The following is a 27,120-nucleotide window of genomic DNA, read 5'->3' on the forward strand; positions in this document are numbered from 1 at the left end:
GGGAGGACGGAAGAGAGGGAAGGAGGAATAGAATTTGGAATTCAAAACTTTAAGTAAAAATGTTACAAAATTGGAAAAAAATAGGAAAAAAGGAGGAACAGAATTTGGAACTCAAAACTTTAAGTAAAAATGTTACAAAATTGGAAAAAAATTTGTTTCTTTACTGATTCTCTGGAATTTTCTAAGTGCATGACATCATTTGCAAATACTGATAATTTTGGCTTCTTTTTGCCAGTGTTTATACTTCCTTTTCTAGTGTGTTATTTCTATAGATAGCATTCTTAGGACTATACCATCACATAACAGGGAAAAGAGGCATCCATGCTTTACATCTTTATGTACTGACAAAGATCTTAGTTTCACTATTGCAAGTACTGCTAGCTCTTAGCTTTAGATACAAACTTTTGATCATATGAAGAAAACTCCTTCTATAATTAATTGTTATGCTTTTGGGGTACTTAACATAAAAGGATACTTTGTTAAAGGAAATTTTTGGCATCTATTGAAACAATGTATTTTTTGTTTAGCTGTTTAATTATGTTAATTGCTTTACCTAATGTTGATCTATGCTTCTATCCCTTGTATGAAATCAATTTTGTGACATGAAATTATTTTCTGAATAATTCAATCAATCAATCAATCAACATTCCTTTATTGAGAGCTTATTGCATATTTGAAACTGTATTATGTGCTTTGGGATAAAAAGACAAAAATGGAGCACTTCTTGTTCCCAAGGAGTTTAAATTCTACTGGAGAGGTCAACATACATATCTGTAAGTATATATATGCATATATATGCACATATATGTATGTAATGGATATCTGCAAGATAAAAATATAATAAATACAAATAAACATAAGGTAGTTAAATATGATAGTTAAGGAAGGAAGGCTCTAGCAGTTGTGGATGGGGTGGGGTGATGGAATGGGAAAAGGTAGAACGTGGTACTTGTATTGCATCCTAACGTGAGAGATACTGTGAGGTGAAGGTGAAAAGAGAGTACATTGTAGACATGGTAGTTGGCCAATCCTACATTCCTACATTGCCATAGTTCTCTTTGTATCCTTTGTCTCTCCCTGGTTTGGGCGTTAGATTTGCAGCTGCTTTATAAAGGTAATTGGATTGGGATCCTTCTGTCTATATTTTTGCAAATACTTTTTGTAGCCTAGCTTTTTATTCCTCTTTAAAGGTTTGATAGGATTCTCTACATTTGGCTCTAAGCTTTTTCCCATTGGCAATTCATGTATGGTTTGCTTCATTTCCTCTTCTAAGATACGGCTATTTATGACAATTTCTGTTTTGTTAGTTTGCATATTTTATAGTTTTGTAGATAAATTAACTTTATTTGAATTCTCCATTTTGGAGGCACATAAATTCACCTGTTCCTTTTTTGTTTTGGTAATTTGAGTTTCCTCTATTTTTTTAATTTATTAGATTAACTGATGCTTTACCATTTTTTGTTAGTATTTTCAGTTCCGTAGTCTTTTTATTTTTAAGTTTGTCTCTTTTCCCTCTATTTTAAAGATTTCTTCTTTTATATTTGTTTTAGAGTTGCTCATTTGTTTATTTTCCTAGTCTTTTTATTGAATGCTAAGTTGATTAGTTGATTCTCTATTTTGTTAATGTTTTCGGAGATATACGTTTTACTGTAAGGACTGCTTTAATTGAATCCCATAAGTTTTTGAGTATTGTCTCATTGTTCTCATTATCTTGACATAATTATCTATTGTTCTATTATTTATTATTTGATACATTCATTATTCAGGATATCAATATTTAGTGTTTATTCAGGTCTATATCTTTCATAATATTTATTTTATTCATTAATTTTTTTATAACTATGAGGGATGTGTTCAGTATTTTTCTTTTCTTTATGATTTCTTTATGATCTTACACATGATCAATTTTTATAAATGTACTACGGGGTATGTGTTTGCTTTAATAATGCAATTCAACCATCTCCATAGGTCAGCCAAATCTAATTTTCCAAGAGTATGTTCAGATCTATATTTTTCTTTAAAAATATACCTATTGAATTTATTCAGCTATATTTTTTTACAATTTACCTTGCTTTTCTCTTAAGGAATTTGATGCTATGTAATGTGAGACATACAATTTACTAACATTTTTGCGATATCTATGGTCCCTTTAAGCATTAGATACTTTTCCTGGGTCTCTCAACATTATCATTGTTATTGTTGCTTTATTTGACATTGTGATTACAACTCTTGATTTCCATAGTTTCCTAAAACATGATAGATTGTGTTCCATCTCCTTATTTATATTGATTTACTAATGAAGGAATGAGAATATTTTCCCCAAATATTAATTCTTCCTTCCATTCTTTTCTTGATTTTTCCAGTTGTATATAAGTTTTTGCTCCTTAGATTTTTTTTATTAAGCCCATAGATGCTGTCTTTGACTTCCCAAAGTATCTCAAGGTACAAATTTTATTTAAAATGGATTTTTATTAATATGTTTCTGTTTATATCATCTAAATTTCCCAAGTCTCATTTCTTCTCAGAGAACCAACCCTTATAATAAAGAATTAAAAAAAAGATTAAAAAATCCCAGCAAAGTTGATAGAAACATAGGGAAAAGCTGATGTTATATATTATATTCTACAATTATTGACATTGAATTTTGAAAAGGATCAGGGTGAAGTGTTTTCTCACGTTTCTTCTTTGGAGAAAGCTTATTCTTTATACTTTCACAACATTAAGTTTTGATTGTTTTGGCAAATTTAATTCCAAAGCACAGCAAATAACAAACAAAAGAACTCACACCCTACATTCCTGGCCTTTTCTGGCCCTAGCAACATGAAAATAAACATTTCATTTCTTCATCTTCCACTGCTATTCTTTCTGTTTAGTCTTTCATATGTTGAATATCCTGTTCAATGTTAGATTCTTTTGAAGGAATTAATAAAATTCTTCCTTTTTGCTCAAGGTGTAATTATTTTATTGTATGTTTTAGACTCAGCTTCTCAGAATGTAATTTTGGGGACCAGTGCTTTAGAGATACAATATTCCAGATTTTTCTTATTTTTGTTGTTTAGTTTTCAGTCATGTCTGGTTCTTTGTGACCCCATCTGGCATTTTCTTGGCAAAGATACTGGAGTGGTTTGCTATTTATTTCTTGAGCTCATTTTATAGATGAGAAACTGAGGCAAACAGGTTAAGTGATTTGCCCAGAGTCACACAGCTACTAAGTGTCTGAATCTAGATTTGAATTCACAAAGGTGAGTCTTCCTGACTCCAGGTCCAGTGCTCTATGCACTGTGCCACTTAGCTTTGAATAATCCAGTGCCATTCTAATGGATTCTCCCTTGAGGGTGAAAGGTTTTCTTTTGTTATTTTTGTTACCTGCAATTTTTTTTTGCTGTTGTAATTCAGAATTTTGATTATGATATGTCTTGGTGAATTAAGCTTGATCCCCGCCCCCCCCCCACTTCTACTAGTGTTCTTTGTACTCTCTCAATCTGAACTCTGCTAGCTACTTCCAATATTTCTGAGCAATTTTTCTATATGATTTTCCAAAATATGGTATTTACATTTTCTTTTTCATGATGTTTTTCTAGGCCTATGATCCTTAGATTATTCCATCACATTTTACCTTCAAGTTCAGGGGGTTTTGTTGTTGTTAGTTTTATAGGGCTCTCAAGTATTCTTCCAATCTTGTTAGCCTTTGATTTTGTTCAATTAATTTTTCTTTTGCTTCTGAAATTTTAAGTTCTTTTCCAAGGGAGGAAGCAGACCCGGGAGTGTTGAAGAGGGTTGACAGGAATCAATTCCATAGGAGTAAAAATAATAAACCTTTAGAACCAGTATAGGAACCACAGTAACTGAGACTGAAACTGACCAGATGAGGAGGCCTCTGACAAAAAAAACAATAGCTTCTCCATGCACTTCATATGCCTTTGTGGAGATTGAGATTATATGGGTTGGCTATGCTACTTTTTTAAATTAAAGAGGAATTGTTTAACATTGTTAAGCTGTTAAAAAAGAACCTGATAAAACTTTTAAAAAAGTGTAATTAAAAGCATTGTCAAGTCCTACCTAGGCATACTCATTAATTAAAAAAAAATATACCATAACCACTGATCAAAGGACTTCATGGTAATCTCTGAGTTGATTTAGCTCTAGAAAGGCATAAAATAACACATTCAATACAACTTGTAAAGTCATGTGTGAATGCAGGGTATTTGTAGGCTCCTGGAGTAAGGGCTTCTTTGTCAATTTGTTCATAGTTCTAGACTGCTCATGACATTGTTCTTTCTTTAAAAAATTTATTTTATTTGTGATTTATGGAGTTAAACAAGCATTTCTATAACATTGTACAATAAAAAGGATGGACTCACATGAAACTGCAAGTTTACTATGCACAACTTGCTATTCTTTTCAAATATATAACAAAATTATCATGTAAATTTCTATTTTTTCTTCCCAACTTTTCTCCCCACCCCTCACCCTTATAACACCAATGTAACTAGCAGCTGCTGTGGAAGTGTAAGACCAACAACACCAGCACACAGGAGGGCTGCTAGCACAGGTTCTTTGATCTGCTTTTCTGAAGGAAAGCAACTTAAAGGGTTTACAATCTCACTTTAATTGAACATACACATATCATTCACTTAGTTCAGGGGAAAAAGTCAGCACCCTGAACTTCAGAGAAAACACAAACAGAAATTACAAGCAGAAATTATATAAACAGAGCAAATACAGACAGGCCTTCTAACTGTCTGTCCATAGCAATACATGCATAGTTACCAGAGAGAGAAGCACCAACATCTGGGTTTTCAAAGCTGGGGGGCTTCTTAACGGCTACCCAGAGTCTCGCCTGGACAAATAACACAAACACTCTTCCAACGAGTGAGCCCCAAAGCCAAATGCTAACCTCATAGTAGATATACTATTTCCAAACGATGACTCTTGATTCAATCAAAGACTCTTGATTCAAACAAAGGCAAGGCTCAATCAAAGGCATTTGATTGCCCTAGTGCTGAGAAGTACTTCAAAAGAAAAAAAACAGCAAAAAGTTCCACTTTGCTTGATATTACAACCCTAGAAATGGCTACCATTAGACACAAATAGCTATGCAAAACTTATTCTATATGTACTTCTATTTATCAGCACTTTTTCTGGATGTAGATAACATCATTCTTCATATGTCCTTTATGGTTAATTTGGGTGTTTATTATAGTCAAAATAACTTACTCAAAGTAATTCTTAAAACAATATTGCTATTTCTGTATACAATGTCATCTTGGTTCTCATTTCACTCTTCATTATTTCATGCAAAGCTTTCCATATTTTTCTAAGATCCTCGAGCTCATTCTTTCTTATGGCCTAGTTGTATTCCATCGCAATCATACACTCCAACCTGTTTAGCCATTCCCCAGTTGATGATATTGCTCTTAGATAATAAAAAGCATTGCCTACCTGGAATTTTGTGGGCAAACAACACCATAAGATGAAACATCAAGGGTGAGAACCTCTGTGTCATGGGCAACTGGTTCTCTTGTTCTGTTTCCTATCTATTGTCCAGCAAAAGTGAGGTCTCATATTTTTGTGTTTCAGAACAGATAACTGAGCCATAAACCAGTGGGTGTACAAGACCATTCAATTTCCATTAGCCCATAGAGACCATCAGATCCCCAAGAGGGCCTGGTTCTTTCAGGAATAGGACCCTAGAGCACACTATAATGAAAGAAGGGGTGAACCTTTATAACAATAGCACCTTTACATGAGATGTCTCCTCTGAACACAGGCTGCACAAATAACCGCCAGCTCCTATTGGGAATAACTTAAGTGGCTGGGGAGAGCAGATTTGTGGGGGGGACACCAGTAATAGGTGGCAACCATCTGCTGGATGTACTAATGCAGTTGAATGAGAAGATGAAATTTTGCCCAAAATTCCTAATTGCAGCTGGTAGAACTGATTTACTGCTACCATATCTCATGGTATTCCATAATAGGTATGGTTATAAATATGCCTGACATCTGTGCTGTGCTGAAACCAAAATATATTGATACAATGGTTCCTGTTGGTAAAAATGTAAATTTAGAAACTAATGAGTGTTTAACATTCTAGAAAGAAGTCTCATCTGTTAACACCTAATGGATGAACTACTCTTATCCTAACCTTTAGAGCTCAATTTCTAATAGTGCAAGCCAAGTCACAGTATTAGAGGCTTTTGTGAAAAAAGGGAGACATCATAAACAAATTACATGTGCAAGGAAGAGATTACCTTTTTGATTACCTTGTTTACAGATAGAAAAACAGTTCATAACTAAATGGAACAGAGAAGCTCACAGAGGAGAAAATGAACAATGTTGATTACATAAAATTAAGCCATTTTTACAAAAATAAAACCAATGTAGTTGAAATAAGAAGGGAAGCAGGTAAGTGGGAAAAAATCTTTGCAACAAGGTGTGCTGACAAGGGTCTCATTTCCAAGGTGTCTAAGGAATTGATTCAAATTTATAAGAATAGGAGCCATTCTCCAATTGATTAATGGATTAGACAGTTCTAAAAAAATCTTTCTTTCTTTATATCCCCAGCACTTGGCAAAGTACCTGTCCCATAGTAAATACTTCAATGCCTGTCAACTGACTGACACCATCGGCTCCTTTGTTTTGGACACTAGGACCCTCATCAATGCAGCCTAAGTTTGTACCAGCTTCTTTTGGCTACTGCCATACTGCTTATTCATACTGAACTTGTAATACACTAAAGCCTAGTTCAATTCCATTCAACAAATATTTATTAAGCACCTGCTATGCGCAACATACTGGTTTATAGGCACTGGGGATACAAAGGCAAGTATGGAAGTCTCTGCTCTCAAGAAGCTGACATTTGGATGCAACCCATTAAGTCAATGTGTATTTATTAAGCAAGGGCATAAATAATGTAGAACAAGGAAAATTGAAGAGGGAGAAAACATTAGCAACTAGGAGGGTCAGAGAAGGCTTCAAGGAGGAGGTAGAACCTGAGTTGAGCCTTTAAGGAAGTCAAAGATTCTGAAAGACAGAGATGGGCAATGAATAAATCCCAATAATAGCAAATATTTACATAATCTTTAAGGTTTACAAAGTCCTTGCAATACATCATAGCATTTAATTCTCACAACAACCTTGTGAGGGAAGTACTAGTATTACATTTGTTTTACAGATGAAGAAAATAAAAGAGTCAGAGAGCTTAAAATGATTTGCCTGGAATCAGTTGTTGTTTTGTTCTGTTGTGTCAGACTCTTCTTGATCCCATTCGGGGTTTTCTTGGCAAAGATCCTGGAGTGGTTTGCCATTTCTTTCTCTAGCCCATTTTGCAGATAAGGAAACTGAAGCAATAGGTTAGTGACTTGCCCAGGATCACATAGCTGGTAGTATCTGAGGCCAGATTTGAACTCATGAAAATAAGTCTTCCTGACTCCAGGCCTGGAGCTTCTATCCGCTGTGCCACCTAGCTGTCCTGCCAGGGATTGCTCATCTAGAAAATATCTGAAACAGGATTTGAATTCAGGTCTTCCTGACTTTGGACTTAGCCCTCTATCCGTTGTACTACCTAGCTGCCACATAAATGAATGACAAAGCATTTATGACATGCATACTGTGTACCAATCACTATTCTAAGGGCTAAGATATGAAAGCAGAAATAATCCCTCTCCTTGATGCTTTTACTTCCTAATGGAGTTGACAACTCAGAAAAAATGGTGGCCATGGAGGGGAGGGGTCATGAATTGGTACCACAGTGGAGTAGATGGATACATCCTAGCAATAGCTTGGTTGATTTTATTATAGTAACATAAGAGAGGACAGCAGAGGTTAAATGTGGAGAAGCAGGTAAACTGATGAGAAGATGATGAGTAGAAAATGACAAAATGGGCCACATGAGGTACTCACCAGTCAGAATGAGTTGGGGGTGGGGGAATGCCCACAACAGGACTTCTGGAATTGAGAAGATGAAGCAAGAGGATTCCAGGCATGAGGAGCGATCGGTGTGGATGTACGGGGGTGAGAAATGTAGTACTGGATGCAGAGAAAGGCTGATAATAGAGTCTGATGGGAGCACGGACTTTGTGAAAGGATATAGTGCACAATAAATAAAACTAGAGAGGTAGATGAAAGCCAGATTGTGAAATGCCTAAAATGTTGGCTCCCTAAAGGAGTTTCTGTGTTATGCTTCAGGTCAGTAGGGTCAGACTCACACAGAAGCAGGAGCTGCTACACTGTATATGAGGATTCCTGAAGGCCATCTATTGACTTAGAAAATCTCACATCGATATTATCTATGTTCTATTGTATTCTTATTTATTTTTGTTAAATGTTTCCCAATTACATTTAAATCTGGTTCCCTAAGCACTAGGGGTTGTGGTAGGCTGCAATGTAGCCCACAGGACAAGTGTTTGATACATCTGGGTATTGGCAACGGAGAACCACTGAAGGATTTTAAACAGAAGAAATTACACCTTCAAGTCTTATGCCTTCAGAAGATCACTATAGCAGCAGTGTGAAGAATGAATTAGAGGCGAGAAGCTTCAACAACAATTAGGAGGCTGTTAGAGCAGTCCTGGATAGAGGTTGGGGAGCCTGAAGTAGGGTGATGCCTGTGTGACTAGAGAAAAGGGGATGAATATGAGAGATGTTGTGGAGGTAGACCTGGCAAGGTGGTCTGACTCATCTTCCCTAGTCCTACCCTTGGGGAGTAGCTTCAGACCTGGTATTGGTCTATTTGGAGCCTCAGCATCAGTAATTGGAAAGATATTGGTTCTAGCATACCGCAGTGAGATTCAAAGTGAAGGAAGCAGCCTGTTTCAGATATGTATTCAATATAAGAATGAGTATAGTGGCCATAGGCAGGAGAACGAGAGAGGGAGTGGATATGTGCCTTGGGACATGGTATTTGAAAAACCATGCATTGGGGGCAATTCCATTCGTTGGTGCCAGTGGTATCCCCAAAGAGAGAAAACTAATAAAAATTTGTAAGATTAGATCCTCTCTCTTTTTGTTGTTGTTCGGTGAAGTCTGACTCTTTGGGACCCTGTGGACCATATATGCCAATACTGTCCATGGAGTTTTCTTGGCAAAGATACTGGGGTGGTTTGCCATTTACTTCTCCATTTCCTCTCTCTTTTAGTACACCTAAATTATAGGTGCCTGTATTCCTTCATGTGTCCATTTTGGGAATAGAATGTATGGTGGGGGGAAGGGATACACTACCTGATAAATATTTCCTGCATACGGGCTGCCATTGTCAGGCAGGAGGGAACTTGATGGTATAATGGATGGAGTACTAGACTTGGACTCAGGAAAACCTGAGTTCAAATCCTGCCTGAAACACTACTTATGTGACACTGGGCAAGTCACTTAATCGCTATTTGCCTCAGTTTCTTCTTCTGTAAAATGAGGATAATAATAGCATCCACCTCCCAGGGTTATTGTGAGAATGAGATAACGTGTAAAAGCACTTTGCAGGCTTAATATAAATGTTAGTTATGGTTATTAATTTCCCATTGCCCTCCACACTTGCTTGGAGCTGAGGTCATCAGTTCTCTGCATATCTTATGACTGTTTCATATGTTTTCTTGTCAGGGGGTCAATTGCTAGGGGCTACTGAGTAATGTTTTATTTAAGGTGGATTTAGCCACTTTTTTTTTCCTGGGATTTTCCTACCTTTCCTCCCACAGGTGGGGCTAGTTTACTCAACTGTATTTGACCTGTAATTAGCAGATCTCTGCAAAATCCCTAATACAAACAGAAGCTACATTTATTAGGTCTATGTGAAAAGCACTTAAGTAGAAATCCACCTTTCAGTTATTTCTCTCCCCCTTCTCTTTCCCCTTCCCCCCTTCCACTTCCAATTTAGAGGCGTGAAGGACTGGGATTGAAGGGGATCCTATCAGATGACCTTGGACTTCTCAGTAAAGGAGCCGATTGTCCTATGCAGAAATGGATAGGGGTGGGGATAGAGACAGGGGCTGGAGGAGAGTTGAAAAGCTTTGGAACAGGCTGAGTGGGGAATGTGATAGGGAGTAAATATGCCCTGATCAAAACACAACCTGACCAAACCTGACCCTGAGCAAACATGAACCTGTTTAGCAACACCTTTTACCAAGAGGCAAATGAGAATAATGTGGTGGGCTTAATCCCCATATGAACAGTAGTGGGGCAGGCCAGACACCATTATTATCGACCCTGACAAGCCATAGCCTATTCTGCCTTAGAGCCCCCAGCCCTGGCTGCACATGTTGCCCTAGAAGAGTATCTAGGTTCTGCGGTTCTTCTCTATCTCTCAGGTCAAGTTGATATTGCAAGGTCATCCATTTTTTTTTGCCTTTACCACAGGGGCAGTGGAGTATACAGTATATAATCCCCTCTAGCCTGGTGGAAACGGTTGGGAGGGGTTCCCCTGAAACTCATCAATTCTGTTTTCGATTTACATACAATCATAAATTGTGATGTAACCCAAAAGTGTATTAGTAAAGCCTAATCCCATGATGGGCAGCTAGGTGGTACACTGCCAGGCCTGGAGTCAGAAAGACATCTTCCTGAGGTCAAATCTAGCCTCAGACTCTTACTTAGCTGTGTGATCTTGGGTAAGTCACTTAATCCTCTTTACCTCAATTTCCTCATCTGTCAAATGAGCTGGAGAAAGAAATGACAAACCATTCCAGTATCTTTGCCAAGAAAACTCCAAATGGGGTCACAAAGAGTCAGACATGACTGAAAAAAACTGAACATCACCAATTTCGTGATAGTGAAGAATGACTTCCAAGTTAATTGATGAAAGAGGTTGATGCTATATTGAACCATTTGTGATGTATGTCTTGCCTTAGGGAAGCAGTGGATGGCAAACCAGCCTGGAGTTAGGAAGTTTTGGGTTCAAGTCCTGCCTTTGACACACATTGGCTGTGTGACCCCAAGCAAATCACATAAGTTCTCATGAACTGCCTGGGTATTTTCATGTCACCATTTTCCTATACTAAAACCTGGCTGTCCAAGTTCCCTTCCTTGGATTCATGGATTTCTGATTGGTCAACATTCTCTCTATAGAACCTAGATCCAAACCCTCTGGACTATACCCCAGCTATCCTCATGCTGCATAGCAAGGTCACATACTCCCTACCCCTTTCCTACTCTAGCTCTAACAATAGTAATCAAAGTAAATTACCAAAACTTTCCTTCTGGACCACCTTTCTCCATGTGTGTTGTCTTCCCCTAATAAAGGAGTTATTAATCTTTTTTATAATTCTTCACCCATTTGACAGTCTGATGAAGCCTATGGACCTCTTCTAAGAATAAGATTTTTAGGTATATAAAATAATATATATGATATTACAATGGAAATCACTTATATTGAAATACAATTATAAAATAAAAAAACCCATGAAACAGTTTCACGAACCTCAGGTTAAGAATTACGGCCCTTCTAATGCAGTGTTGGTGGAATTGTGAACTTATCCAACCATTCTGGAGAACAATTTGCAATGATGCCCAAAGGGCTATAAAACTGTATATACTCTTTGATCCAACAATGCCACTGCTAGGTTTGTAACCCAGAGATAAAAGAAGAAAGGAAAAGAACCTATTTGTACAAAAATATTTACAGCAGCTCTTTTTGTAGTGGCTAAGAATTGGGGAGATGCCCATCCATTGGGGAATGACGGAGCAATCTCTGGTATATGATTGTAATGTAATACTATTGTGCTGTAAGAAATGGCAAGAAGGATGATTTCATAAAAGCCTGGAAAGACTTACATGAACTGGAGCAAAGTAAAGTAAGCAGAACCAGGAGAATGTTGTACACAGTAACAGCAACATTGTATGGTGAAGAATTGTAAATGACTTAGCAATTCTCAGCAATACAATGACCCAAGACAATTTCAAAGGACTCATGATGAAGCATACTACCTACCTCCAGGGAAAGAACTGATAATATCTGAATACAGACTGAAGCATTCTATTTTTCTCTTTCTTTTTTCCCTCCCTCCCTCCTTCTCTCCCTGCCTTCCTTCCTCCCTTCTTTCCTTCCTTGCTTCCTTCCTTCCTTCCTTCCTCTCCCTCTCTCTCTCCCTCCCCTTTCCCTCCCTCCCCCTCCCTTCTCCCTCTTTCTCTTTTTCTCTCTCTTTCTTTCTAAAATGACTAATATGGAAATGTTGTACATGAGTGCCCATGTATAACCTATATCAGAGTGCCTACTGTCTCAGGGAGGGGGAAGGGGTAGAATTTGGAACTCAAAACTTTAAAAAAAAGTTAAAAAATAGTTTTAACATGTAATTGGGGAAAAATAAAATATTTTATACACATACACACATATGTAAAAGAACTACTGCCCTTTTAGAATAATCCCCTTGGGGGCAAAGGCCTTGCTTGTATTTGTATCCCCGATACTTAGCACAGTACGATGTATGTACTAAGCACTTAATGTATACTTGTGTAATTACAGGCCATTCAGACCCTCAGGTGGCAAACCCTAGGTTACCAGGAGGCTTCTCTGAATTCATAGCCCACAAAGTGTGGGGACTCGTTTCTCATTATCTGGGGACCTCTATTGCTACAACCTCCTCTCCTCTATTCCTGTTTCTTTCCTTCACTTCCTACTCCTTTAGCTTCTCTTGTTTCTTTGAGGTATGAGGAAGAAAGAGGCCCATCTAAGGAGTTAGTTGTCCACAGTGTGGGGCCCCTCAAACACCCTTTCCAAGGTGCCATCTCACCTACTCTGATGATGTTTCTGCTTGGCTGAACCCAGTTCCTGTTGGTGTCAAGCAGTCTATCTGTTGTCTTCCCTTGAGCCTTCAGGAAGGCCCTGCTCCTATCTAAGCTGCTAGCCCACTGCAGACAGACCAGGGAAAATGTTTTCCCCTTTTGACTCCTCTGGCTACTTTGTTTTCAGTCTTCAGTCTTCAATATGTGGTCCTGGTACAGGCAAGGCAAAAAACCCCCTAATTTTAATTTTTAAAGGATAAGCCTTTGATTACCAGGCCTTAAACTCCATCATTGGCTGGCCCTTTCATAGCAAAGCAGGGTTTAGGGGAGAGTTCAGTTTGAAAAATGCTTTTTTTATCCAAAGCTGAAAAGAGGGTTCTATATTTTAGAGGAAGGATTCGATTAAAAGAAACTTTTGCAAACTTTGTATTTTTAAAAGTAAAATTCAATTGTCAAATTAAAAAGTAAGTTTATTTAAGTTAGGTTGTTTTGCTTTGATGAATAAAAATAATGTCCCTTGTGGCTGAATATTCAATAAATGTCTTTCCAAAAAACATAGTTCTTTGGGGCATACCCTAATGAAATGTGCTGTGTACATATGACTCCCATAAATTCTATTAAGACTTTAAGGTGCAGAGCAGGTACTGATCTGCAGTGGTGGAGGGAGTTTTCTCACTGGGAATTCCCTATGCCAATGAAATCACAGGTTCTGTCACACAAAAGTGAAATGTTACTGCTGTATATACTGCCTTTCACAGAAGGTCAAAAGAAAGAATAGAATCTTTATAAAGTTGAAAAGGTCAGATTTTAAAAAATCAGATTTAAAGTATTTCTCAGGTTTCTATTTTGTGCCTGTCTATATGCAGCCATACACAAAACAGACCATTATTTTTTCTTGCTGCTGTTTTCCCATCAAAAAAACCTCAGTTCCATTTTTATATGAAGTGCAAATCCTTAATACATTTGTTGAAAGCCCAGCTATTAAAATCTCTATAATAGGAAAAAGTCTTAGGAATGGAATTTAAACTCTGGAATTCTAGCTCCCTTCTGACATTTAAATATTTGGTGTAGTAGTCCTGGTACAGGCACAAACAAACCCCAATGATCTTCCTTCTTGAGAAATTGTAGCCCATTCAAGAGTTGCCCATGGGAGTGCTGGTGAACTCTGAAGTCCTGGGGACTTCTGTCTTGTAATCATGACATCCTGTAGTTCTCCTTAGCATCATCAAAGGACAACCTCCCACAAGGAATCTTGGGGCATCTGGAGTTGTGGTTCCTGTTGATGTCAAGCCCAGATGCTGTGATTGTTACTGAAAGTAAAGAATCAGATACAGTATGTGTGTGTGTGTGTAGTGCTTAATGAGGCAGTTGTATATTAGTATAAGAAACAAGACTTGGGACCTAGCATTGAACATATCAAGCTTATGATTCCACTTACAGATTGCAGGATGACATGCCATTAAATTACTATAAGCAACCCTTTGTAGATTTGCTCATAGTTTAAGAGACAGAGGATAGATAATTTATTCCCCATTAGCTACTTCTCCATTGGGGTCACTCTGTTCTTGCCTCCAACAAGGTGATGAGGAGTCCACTTTGGGCACTCTCCTAAGGGCATTCAGTAGGTTCTGAATTCTCTGTGATAGCTTTTTCCCCTGCTGCTCATAGAGCTTCTTTTGAAGGTGTCATGGCCAGTAGTGAAAGAAGGCTGCTGGTTATATACTATGTGTGATTCTGCCCCAGAGACCAGATTAAGTTCATTATTCTCTTTGTCCATTTCCTCTTTTACCTCTGCCTCCTCCTCCCTCCCTCCCTTTCCCTTTCATTATTACATTTCTTTGTAGAAACCATGCCAAATTACTTTTTTTGCCCTGAAAACACAAGCTCAAGTGTTAATCAGACTGTCTTGTTTGGACCTCATGCACCTCATTCTTCATATCTCTTCCTCCTCCCTCCTCCCTCAGAGTATTGTATTGTATACACGAATTTATATTGAATACTGGCAATGAGATTCTAAATGGATGAATCAAAATAAACAGTTGCCAAACATGCAATTACTCTGACATTTCTTCATCAGTCTTTGGAACAGCTATCAATTGAGCTTTGGTGAGGATGGTGGGGACAGGGCAAAGTACTAGCTTTTTCTAGTGAGTTATAACGTCAAGGAGCTGTATGATTTTTTTAAAAGAGAGATTCTTTTTGTTGGTAGATGAATTTCTATGATGGAAGGAAGTTGAAATTTTTGGTACTACTGTGTTGTAGTCTCATACATCGGTGATAGCAATGTAGTTTCCATGGTGATCATTTACCTTGTTTGATTATTCTTCTCCCCTCCCACCCCTTGCATTGTTTTCTTTTATGCCTCACAGTCCAGCCAGTTTATTTGATCATAGCTATGAATATTCTTTTTGGAGTTTGGAAAATTAATTTGATTAAGACTGAAAAGTGGAAGGCTAATATCTTCTATAATGTAAGCACAGACTTTTATATGAATTAGTGAGGAGTTAGGGCTATAAATAAAGGAACAAGCTTGAGATGGGTGGAAAAACAACATAATTCCTTTATATTTTGGAGTCAATGATCAGACTGAGGTAAAATGTACCATATTGAGCTTCTGTTTTATGTAATTAAGTTTCAGGGCATAGATATTATTGTAATGATGACTTTGGACTTACTATCTCAGAGCAAGGCTCGCTGCATCGCCTCCTTGGGATTCTAGAAGGTACCTCTGATAGGTACGAGAGTCTTCCTGCAATGCTAATGGCTCCAGCTCTCACTTCTGTGTGTTCTCCACTCGGTGAACCACTGGGTGATTAATTCCCAGTTCTATTTAACCAATTAACACTGATTAGCTTTTAAAAAGGGATATTCACTATGAAGATATAGGATGGACAGAAATAATTTCCCTCTAAAAACTGGAGGCAGACTTTCCCCATCCTATCTTGGTTCCTGGGAAGAGTGGGCTCAGACCTAACGCAAGTTTTTACATAGCATTTGTCCTACCAAGTTCACTTCCAAATGTGTCATAGCTTCTGGATGAGTCCTTGTTTCATGTATTGCTGGGCTAGGTCCCTGAAGTCATTCCTCAGGGCCTCTTTGCTGGATTGGATGGCTATAAAACCCATCATGGAACATGTTCCTGGACCTGCTTGGAGTCTCCTGGCTCACTCTATTGACCTTTCAAAGCTCACAAAGTCATAGTTATTTGAAATCTCCTTTACTGAAAACAGGAAAGAATAAACACAAAGAGGAAAAGAATAGGGCTTCATATTCAGAGGCCACATGTTGGCTTCAGATGGAAAGAGACTGAAGCTTCTGCCTTTACATCATTGCCTCTCACCAAAACAGCAGCTAGCCGGTAAGACAGACAAAAGGACAAATGCTGAACGTCTGGTGCCTTTTCAATACATCAGTTCCGTAACCCATTAAAAAGGGATCATCTTTACCAAAAACAAACAAACAAACAAGCAAACAATTATACAATGTCTGCATATGTTCTGAAGTCGATGTGAGGTTTGAATCAGCTGAGCACTCTTCTCATTGCCTAAGGAGTGGATATTTTTTTTCCACTCCCTCGTTACATTATGAAATGTGAGAAACAATGTGACATAATGAGTGGCGAGCTGGTCTCAAACTCAGGAAGATCTAGGTTCAAGTACTGTCTCCGAAATATACTGGCTGTTTGACTCTGGGCAAGTCAACTTCTTTGTGCCCAAGGCAAATCTCTAAAACAATAATTTGCAATACCCATTCAAGTGTTGATCTACATTGGTAGAGGAAGTTTTCCCACTGGGAGCTGCCTACACCAATAAAATCACAGGTCTGAACCACCCTTAGCTCCCAAACGTGTGTGTGTGTGTGTGTGTGTGTGTGTGTGTGTGTGTATATACACACATATACACAGAGAGTGACTTCTTTATATATATGTATATATATAATTTATATAATATATGTAATTTGTATTATACACACATATATACAGATATGTATATATATATATATAAAATACATTATATATACACACATACATATATTTTTAACAATTAGCTACAAAATAAATCTTTATTCTAATAATATATTTCTTTTGGGTATGAGTAGGTAACACAGATGATTTGAATCACATTTATATGAGTAAACAATCATTTCCTTTGTTGATTTACTGAACAGTTCAAGTGTAGTTGGTTTGATCCAGTTGTCCTAATAACAGAATCCTTTATTTGATGCTGTTATATTGGTTATTGAGGCAGCCCGTTAGTATTGACGATCTGGAAATCCATCAGTGGCTTGGTAATTAATGATTAACAGTTGAACAACTTCAAAACAATCAGCACAACAGTATCTGTGTAAAAATAGAGTCTAAGGGATTAAATAGAAAGTGAAACATGCCATCTTACTTCCTTCCCAGAACCTCAGAAGTAATGGGTTAAATTCAAGGAACAAAAATATTGTGCCTGACTACTTGCTGACTTGGCTTCCTTGTACTACAATGGGAAATCTTACACACGGATAGACATGCGGCTGTTACCTTCCCAAGTTGTGGCATCTCATCTGTGAGTAGTTCGAGTAATCATTTTGTTACTTGAAGATTAAAAAAGATGTTTCCATTTTTATTTTTATTATATCTAGGGGGGAGGGGAAACAAAATTAGAGCAACTTCTGGCAGGAAAGGGAATTGTGTGTTGTCTGTGTTTTCATCTGCACTAGAAACAAATACCCTTGTTAATCAAGTGGAAACAAATAGCCATTCCAACTTACAGTATCTGCATCTATTTCAAGCTGGGTTTTCATCTGCACTAGAGACAAATACCCTTGTTAACCAAGTGGAAACAAGCAACCATTCCAACTTAGAGTATCTGCATTTATTTCAAGCTCCAAGAACGCCCCTGCTCTTATAAGATAAAAAAAAATTACCTTGACATAATTCAAGAATACTATTTTCATGCTCAATAACAATTCTTATTAAGCTTAAGGGTCCTCCTAAGCCAATGGGTGATAGTCCTGCATTCTTTGATTGTGGCCATGCATAAAGAATTGGCAACCTCTTAGATCATGCCTCCTGTTTGTCCAAAATGCAATTCAAGAAATTTTAGTGGGCACCTATCTTAGGGCAACAGAGTCCCTATTCAGACAATGGAGCTGTGAAAATAAATGGGTTTCTTGTCCTGAAAGACTTCTGAGGTCTGATGTTGCAGCCATTGATGTGCCTCACCCATTTTTTCCTTTCTTTTCCTTCCCCTCCCCTCCATCCACACACGTCCACATTATAAACAATGGGAAATATCTGTATCCAATAATAAAAACTTCAGTGTAATTTAATGTTGGAAATCAATACTGTATGTCCCTGATTGAATCTAGTGGTGGCAATGAAGGCTTTTATTGCCCCAGGTGGACTGGAAAATGTCTGTCCCCCCAAGCCTGAAGTCAGTCACACAATATACAGTCACTACACATTTTCATTGTTCCTAATATTTCGCTGCCCAAGGCAACTGCCTGTTCTCCCTAAATGATAGAGCCAGCCCTGACTGGGTCCCCTCTGAACTTTCCCCAGAGGCACCCTATATGCTCATTCACCCTGTGACATCAGCCTTCAAAAAATAAGAAATGGAAATCTTAATGAAAGGAAAGGATGGCTGAGATTCTTTTGTGTGCTTATGCGCCTAAGCTCCTATCATTTCATGACTGCATTTGATTTTTAAGACATTCTAAACTCTATCTGGAACTCTGATCCCTTTTATCTTTTTTCTTGCCTTTATAACCTCTGCAAAAAAGCTTATTTCAAGGAAAAACCTCTTAGAATTCAAATCAGTCCCTCCTGCTGCATACAAGCCAGTGTTTTCTTGAGATGCCCAGCTTAAAAGGCTTCCTTTCAATTTTCACTCCTAGCAAAATCAAAGTGAATCATAGTCCAAAAACCTCAATGCTTGATATTTGAATATATGTGTTATGCTACTTCAGTGGTTTCTTTTAGAACCTGGAGGACAGATGGGGAAAATTGGAACCACTAGCCATTTTATCAATGGGACCCTGCATCCCAGATAGTTTGGAGAATTTCAGATCAGTGAGGTAGCTGCTAAGGATTACAGTATCTATGAAGCATTACTCCATCCTGCAACCAGGTCTCTAGTACCGTAATTAATCCAGGAATAAAAGTTACCCTTTATTGCTGCTGTTAGATGTTGTAGCTCTAGGACTGTTAAAAGAAGGCCTTTGGATTCTCTTGTATTATCTAAGATGCTAGGTGGCTCCACAGGGCACAGAGTGCTGGGCCTGGAGTCAAGAACACCTGGGTTCAAATCTGACCTCAGACACTTACTGGCTACATGACCTTGGGCAAGTCACTTAACCTCTCAGCCCAGTTTTCTCTCTAAAATGAGGATGATCATAATTACACTTACCTTGCAGGGTTGTTGTAAGGATCAAATGAGATAATATTGTAAACAGAAAAAGAAAAAGAAAAAGAGCTTAGCACAATGCTTGGAACACAGTAGGTACTATATAAATATTTATTCTTCTTTCCCCATCTGGCTCTGGAGCAGTAGATCCATAGATACTGATTGGAAGCCTCCAAGGAAGCACATGAGACAGAACAGAGACTCTCATTTCTTTAGCAGCAATGATGGTAGGAACTTCTTTCTGTTTCAACTACCAAGTATTTTTTAAGTGCTTGCTATGTCCCAGGTATTGTATTAGGAACTGGGGATACAAATACAAAGAATGAAATGACCTCAACTCTTTTAACAGGAGAGACAACAAGAGCATAGATAATTATATGCAGAATAAATGTAAATAGAAGAAATACAAAGAAGTTTGGAAAGGAGGGCTCTAGGAGGTTGGCGGAATTAGGAAAGGCTTCATGTGGTATTTGGACTGTGTCTTGAGAGAAGGAAAGGAATGAGATGAAAGGCAGAAATAAGAAGGGAGTTCATTTCAGGCATGGGGCATGCCCGGTTCAGAGGCAAAGAGATGGGAGGTGTTATGTGGTGTGTGAGGAAGACATCGAAGTCTGGGTCACAGAGTCCAAGAAGGGGAGTAATGTCCATTGGGGCTGGAAAGATAGTGCGGGGCCAGGTTGTGAGAGTTTTAAAAAAGCTAAATAGAGGAGTCTATATTTGATCATAGAGGGAAAAGGAAGCTGCTGGAGTTTATTGAGTAGGAGAGTCACATGGTTGGGTCTCCACTTAAGGAAAGCAACTTTGGCAGCAAGGTGTAGGATGGACTAGAAAGATGAGAGGCTTAAGGCAGGGAAGCTGATTAGGAGGCTTTTGCAAGAATCCAGGTAAGAGGTGATGAGGGCCTGAACTAAGGTGGTAGAAGTGGAAGGAGAGAGGTCAGATGCAAGAGATATTGGTGGTTGGCAAATAATTTGATATGTAGGGGGAAGAAGAGTGAGAGTTGATGAGAACGCCAAGGTTATGAACCTGGGAGATGAGGATGAATAATGATGCCCTTGTGAGAAACAGGGAAGTATGGAAGAGGGATTGGATTTTGAGGGAAAAGTAATGAGTTCAGTTTTGGACATATTGAATTAGAGATTTCTATGGGACATTCGGTTCGAAAGGTCCTATAGGCAACTGGTGATTTAAGATCGAAGCTTGGGGAGAATGGGTCTGGAAATATAGGTCTGTGAGTCATCTGCATAGAGATGATAATTCAATTCATGGGAGCTGATGAGGTCATTGAGAGATTATAGAGAGAGAAAAGAAGGGTTCAGAACAAAACCTTAGGGAACACTGATAGGGGACAAAAAATGGATGATGAACTAGCAAAGGAGACTGAGATAGAGTGGTCCTATAGGCAGGAGGAGAGATTAGTGTCAACAAAACCCAGAGAGGAGAGATACCCACATGGAGAGAGTAATCTCAGGAAGTAGATCAAGTAGGATAAGGAATGAGTCAAAAATAGTTAACTTCGGCAATTAAGAAATCTTGATAATTTTGTCGAGAACTGTTTCAGTTTATTGATAAGGTCAGAAGCCAGGTTGTAAAGGGTTCAGGAATGAGTGAGAGGAGAGGAAGTGGAAGCTATGAGGGCAGGCTGCTTTTCCTAAGAATTGGGCTAAGAAAGGGACAAAAGACATGGGATGATAGTTTTAGGGGATGGTAAGGTCTAGTGAAGAATTTTTTTTAAGAATAGGAGAAACTTAGGAATATTTGAAGGTGGTAGGAAAAGAACCAGTTGGTAGGGAGAATTTGAAGATTATAAAGAGAGGGGATGATTGATGATGAAATCTGTAAGAGAAGACAGGAGAAGATGGATTCAAGTGCATGCCTAGTTGAGTTGGCTTTGGCAAAGAGAGGAGCAACTTTATTGTTAGAAGCAAGGGGCATGCAGGAGGATAAAGGATAACATCATGGGATTTTGAGATGAAGAGAAAGAGAGAAGAGGGAGCTCGCTTAGAAGATCCTTAATTTTCTCTGTGAATTAGGCAATGTCCTCTGTTGAAAGGGAGGTGGAAGTGTTGGAGGTTTGAGTAGAGAACAGCTTGGAATAATTTCTGGAGAAGTGATATAGGGAATTTATTAGGGTACAACAAAAGGATTGCTTTGCAATCCATCTGACATTTGTTGAAGTTTGATAACACCAATTTATAAAGTACTCAGCACAGTTGTATGTCTTCTCCCAGTTCTGTTCAGCAGCACATGAATAAGAATAGAGGATGATGCGAGTAAACCAGGGCTGAAGTTCATCGAGGAATAAAAAGATGGTTGTCAGAGTAGAGGACATTGTAGAGTTGAATTATCTAACTATATGATATTGAAAAGGGAGAAAAATGAACTCAGAGCAGAGCTAATGGATTGAGAAAGTAATCGAGGGTGGAAGGATTGGCAGCCAGCATGAACGCAAGGAATAGGTTTAGGAGTGGTGAGGCAAAGGAAGAGATGGAATGATAGGAAGTTATGATCAGAAGAGGAATGTTAGAAATTTTGATTAAGGAAGTGGAACACCTGTGGGTAATGGTGAGCTTCAGAGTGTGACCATATCTACGTGGTTGAGGTAGAGTGAAGAAGGACGTCATGGGATATAAGGAAATTGGGAAATTACTTCTTGTGAGTAAAATGACCTTTGGATAGGATAAGCTGGTCTAATGGGAAGAGTGCCATAGATACTGCTACCTCTGCTTCTGATACTTTTTAATAAGTCATTGATATCTTATGAATTAATTGATTAGATTAGTTTCAGACATATAGGAGGACCCTGGGGGGATGGAACACAGGTGGTCAGTAGTGAATTGGGGAAGCAGGGAGTGAGGGGAGGATTGGAGAGGGATGGTTAAGAACCAAGAGGAACATAGATATTAGAATCTATTGCTGGAAGGGACCTCGAGGGATGATCTACTGCCCAATACCTTCATTTTGCAAATGAGGAAACTGAGACTCAGAGAGGAATAGTTTTCAGATCCTCTACCAACAAGATGAAATCATCTCCCATGGATTCAATGATTATTTCTGTACAGATGATTCCAAGATTTGCTTATCCAACCCTAAAACTTCCTTCCTGACCTCTATATTTGCATCTCCAGTTGCTTATTGGATTTCAAACTGAATGTCGTAGATAGCCAGTCTTAAATTCAAAATGTCCCAACCTGAATTCATTATCTATTCTCCTGAACTGTCCCCTCTTCCAGACTTCCCTATTATTGCCAAGGGTACCACTATTTTCCTAGTCCCCTAGACTCACTATCTGGGTGTCGTTTTCAGCTTCTTTCTCTTTCACTGCCACCCCACCCCCTATATCCAATAACTTGCCAAGTTCGTGTTGATTCTGCTTTTGTATCATCTCTTATATATACTTGTATATTCAACTTTCTGTCCTCTAAGTCTGCCACCTTCTTGGTGCAGGCCCTCATTCCTAGACTATTATAATAGCCTTCTGGTTGTTCTTCCCACCTGAAGTGTCTCCCAGTGCCTGTCCATCTTCTACTCATCTATCAAAGTGATCTTCCTAAAGCACAAATCTGAACATGTCATCCCCCTACCCCATTCCACAAACTCCAGTGACTCCCTATCATCTTCAGGACCTCCCACAAAATCCTCTATTTAGCTTTTAACTTACATCTTACATGCTTCCCCAAACTCTGGGATCTAGTGATACTGGCCTTCATGCTGTTCCTTGCACAAGACACTCCATCTCCTAATTCCATGGATATTCATTAGCTGTCTCCCAAGCCTGGAATTAGTGGGCAGCTAGCCAGCACAGTGAACAGAGTGCTCGGCTTGTAGTCAGGAAGACCTCAGTTCAAATCTGGCCTCAAACTCTTACTAGCTGTGTGACCCTGGGCAAGTCATTTAACCCCATTTGCCTCAGTTCCCCATGTGTAAAATAAGCTGGAGAAGGAAGTGGCAAACCACTCCAACATCTCTCCCAAGAAAACCCCAAATTGAATCACAGAGAGTCAGACATGACTGAAATTACTGAACCACAAAAATGCCTGGAATTGTCTCCCTCCTCATCTCTGCCTCCTGGCTTCCTTGGCTTCTTTCAAGTCCCACCTGCTGCAAGAAGCCTTTCCCAATACCCCTCAATCCTCACGTCTCCTCGCTATTGGATTATTTCCAATTCGACATGTATCTATATCTATAGATCTATTTTGTCTGCACATGGTTTGCATGTTGTTTCCTTCGTTAGACAGTGAGCTCCTTGAGAAGGGTAACTTCTCCCTTTCTCTTTTCTTTGTGTCCTAGCTTAGAACACGTATCGCCAATGCGCTACCCACAGCGGTTGCTACGAATATGCCGGCGTATTTGCAGGTTTGAATCGCAAAGTATAACACGCTCTCTTGCTCAAAGATGAAACCAAGACATTTATTCAAACACCAGGAAGCCAAATCCATCATAGTAACAAAGAAGTTAACACACATCACCAATGCGGGGAGCACCGCCATCCCCAAGCCTTTCCTCCGTCAGGGCCTCCCCACAAGCAAGCTCCCTTAGACAAAATGGCCCGCTCTCTCACTCACCAGCTGCTCTGCCTGCTCTCTCTCTCCCAGCTCGGACTGCTCCGTCTCACCCACTTACTTCCTGCTCCACTCATTCAGCAAGCTCCTCCCACCGTGTGACTCTGGCTCATGTGACTCAGGCCTCCATGTGACCCAGGCTCAAAGCAGGTCACACGGGCCTATTAATGAATGGGAAAGATCTTCCCATTCCCGTTAACATAATAGAACAGTACCTGACACATAGTAGGACCTTAATAAGTTCCTGTCAACTTGGCCAAGTACAGCACTCTTTCCAGTAGGGAGAGATGATTAAAACCCAGATGTGGTATTGAGGGGGAGAACCTCAGCAGCCAAGGGACATAAGGGCGTTGGAAAGCGTGGTATAAGTGAAACAGAAAGGAGCTAACAATAGGCCTGGTCTCTTTTGGTTAATTTTGCCTAGGCCTGATAATATGGCAGCAAAATTATTAGTCTTGACTCAAGAAGACCTACTTTCAAATTCTGTATCAAGCGTATACTTTCAGATAACGTGAAAAATGTGACTGATGTTTTGTGATTGTAGAGTGCTATATCCATCCATCAATAAATACTTATTAAGTGCCTACTGTGTGCCAGGCACTGTGCTAAACACATTACAAATATTATCTGATTTCTTCTTCCCAATATCCTTGAGATGTAGGTGCCATGATTATCCCCATTTAACAGTTGAGAAACTGAGGCAAACAGAGGTGAAGTGACTTGCCCTGGATTTGAACTCAGATCTTCCTGACTCCAGGCCCAGAACTCTATTCACTACACCACCTAGTTGTCTTATAATTGATAATAATAACACCCATACAGTGCTTACTATATGCCAGTTGCTGTGCTAAGTGCTTTATAATTTTCTCATTTGAGATGCACAACAAACTTGGGAAGTAGGTGCTATTATTATCCCCGTATTACAGATGATATAATTGAGGCAAATAGAGGCTAAATGACTCACCCACGGTTACACAGTTAGTAAATTTTGGAGTCTGGATTTGAACTCAGGTCTTCCTGGCTGTAGGCCCAGTGCTCTGTGCACTATGGTACAACTTAGCTGCCTTGTTGGTGGTTGTTGTCATTTTATACCTGGACCTGCAATTTCATCAGTGTAGAATCCAGATTGAGCACTATTCTGCAATTTATGCTCTTAGAGAATTGCCTGGAGCCTTGAGAAGTGAAGGGACTAAGGGTCACGCCGCCAGTATGTGTTTGAGGCAGAACTTGAACTAGGGTCTTCTTGGCTCCAAGGCTAACACTTTCTCTGCTGTCTATCCACTACATGATAAAGCTTCTATCACATTCTTCCACTTCCTCCACTGCTTCCTCCTCCTCATTCATTTCATCTTATAACTGATGAAGTACATATAGAAATGGTCTGGAGAGAAGTTTTTTTTTTGTTGTTATGTTGTTGTTGTTGAGTTGTTTTAGTTATGTCTGACTCTTCATGACCCTATTCTTTTTTTTTTTTTTTGGCAAAGATACTAGAGTGGTTTGCCTTCTCCCGCTCATTTTTACAAATGAGCAAACTGAGGTAAACAGGGTTAGGTGACTTGTCCAGGGTCACACAGCTTCTATGTATGAGACCAGATTCGAACTCAGAAAGTTGAGTCTTCCTGACTCCAGACCTGGTGCTCTGTGCACTCTGGTGCCTCATAGCTGCCCTAAGAGTGTTCTTTTATTTTGATTATTTGGGAGACTTGCACAGCTGGATAATATGGTGGCTTTTTGTAGTTGAGTAAAAGCATTGGGATGTATGCTCATTTTTTGGCCCCTCACTGACAGTATCTTGGGCCAACTCCAGAAGCAAACAGGCAACAGGAATATTACTTCATGTTGTTCCTACATGATTTGGATTTCTTCTTCGAGGTCTCTATATTTGAGAGCTTTTCATTCTCTATAGTTGGGAGGTTATGAGTATTTGGTATGGTAACATCTACTGAAGGCGTTGTTCTTAAATTTTTATGGGTCAGTAGTGGTTGTGGGCAGCGTCTGTGTCTGTGTCTGTGAAGTTCTATTTCCAGTTCAGCTGATTTCTTTAATCCTGAATGATATTTTTGGGTTATATTTATAGCATGAAGTTTTGTTGTCCATTAGGTTATGAAGCTTCCATTGTATAAATCCTGCCACTTCATCTTCTCATTCTAGGTATGTGGGAAGTGCTAAAATTTTGCAACGTGCCATGATACGTTATAAAGGGTTTAATAATTTTCTTTGAAAACAGCATCAAGGAATAGATTCAGGTTCTTGGACCTTTGTGTACCTTGTGATGGTAATTATCCATTTTTAAACTGTGTTCATGTATTTTTTTCAATAGAGAGTAGTTTTCTATATGGATATCAAATGCATTAGCATTCTCACTACACTTGAGTATTTTATATATTTGCAGTTGATGGATAAGCCATATGTGCAGAACTTGATTGAAGGCTTTGTGACAATCAACAAAGACAACATACATGTCACAGCACTTTCTGGCAGCTTGTTTAATAATCATTGAACTGATAATAATTTTCTCTATACATCTCCGGAACTTTTTGGTGTACTGTTTTTTGCTCCTCAGCTAATATATTTTTCTTATGTTTACAGATTTTAAAAAAAGTGACACAAGATGTAGACGTTTTGTATAAAGCTTATAAACATATGACTGGCTGAATTTGGAAGGGTCAGTAATGTTGTCATATTTTAGTAATACATAGAAGATATTTTCTGTTAAGAAAGGTGGGTTCAGGTTTATATTCGAGAGGAAGCTGGTAAAATGCTTTATTAGTAATTCATGTACATTATGACATTTTTTATAACAATTTGTCTTTTTATTGAGCACCTTAACAAATTTCCGAAGGGGGTACAGGCGTTCCTTCCTCTGCTGTTTTTTGGTCTTCAGGCTTTCCTTTGCTTATTAAGCCTGCGGTGCATGGCATGGGTCTTCTTGGGCGTAAGGTCCAGGGGCTTGTATTTCTTGCCCTTATAGAATTTCCTGAGGTTCTCTTTCTGTGTCTGGTTGATGACAGTCAGGACTCGGGCAATAAATTTTTGGACGACTCGTATCTTTGATAGCTTGGATGCAGCTCTTCCAGTGACCTTGGCCACTCTCAATTGGGAAAGTTCCGCCTTTAAATCATCCAACTGTTTGAGTGGCTCCTCTTTCTTCTTCCCAGGAAGATGCCTGGCCTTGATTTTTGCCATGATCATGGATCACACACACCACCACCGCCTCCGAGGGGAAAGAGCCCATTATGACATTTGAGCCAATAATCATTGACTTTGTCCAGTTCTGTCTCTTTGCAATTTTGGAGAAAAGGTAGAGTTTTAGCTATCTCCCTTGATGTAAGTATTCTCTCACTTATATTAACAGTGCCAAAAGTTTCTTCTTTGATCTAACTTGTGTTTTTGTTATGGTAATCTTCTTGCAACTATATAGATGACCAGAAAAATCCCACAGTCCTCCTTTGGGGTCCTAT

The 27,120-nt window shown here is 38.9% G+C and overlaps 1 pseudogene; it reads right to left on the bottom strand.

Annotated features, from left to right (window-relative positions):
- The window catches only part of LOC118836469, a 98,167-nt pseudogene extending 71,322 nt beyond the window's left edge, over nt 1-26,845 (bottom strand).
- Nucleotides 26,846-27,120: the final 275 nt, after the last annotated feature.

This window comes from Trichosurus vulpecula, chromosome 1 (assembly GCF_011100635.1).
Source record: "Trichosurus vulpecula isolate mTriVul1 chromosome 1, mTriVul1.pri, whole genome shotgun sequence".
NCBI lineage: Eukaryota > Metazoa > Chordata > Mammalia > Diprotodontia > Phalangeridae > Trichosurus > Trichosurus vulpecula.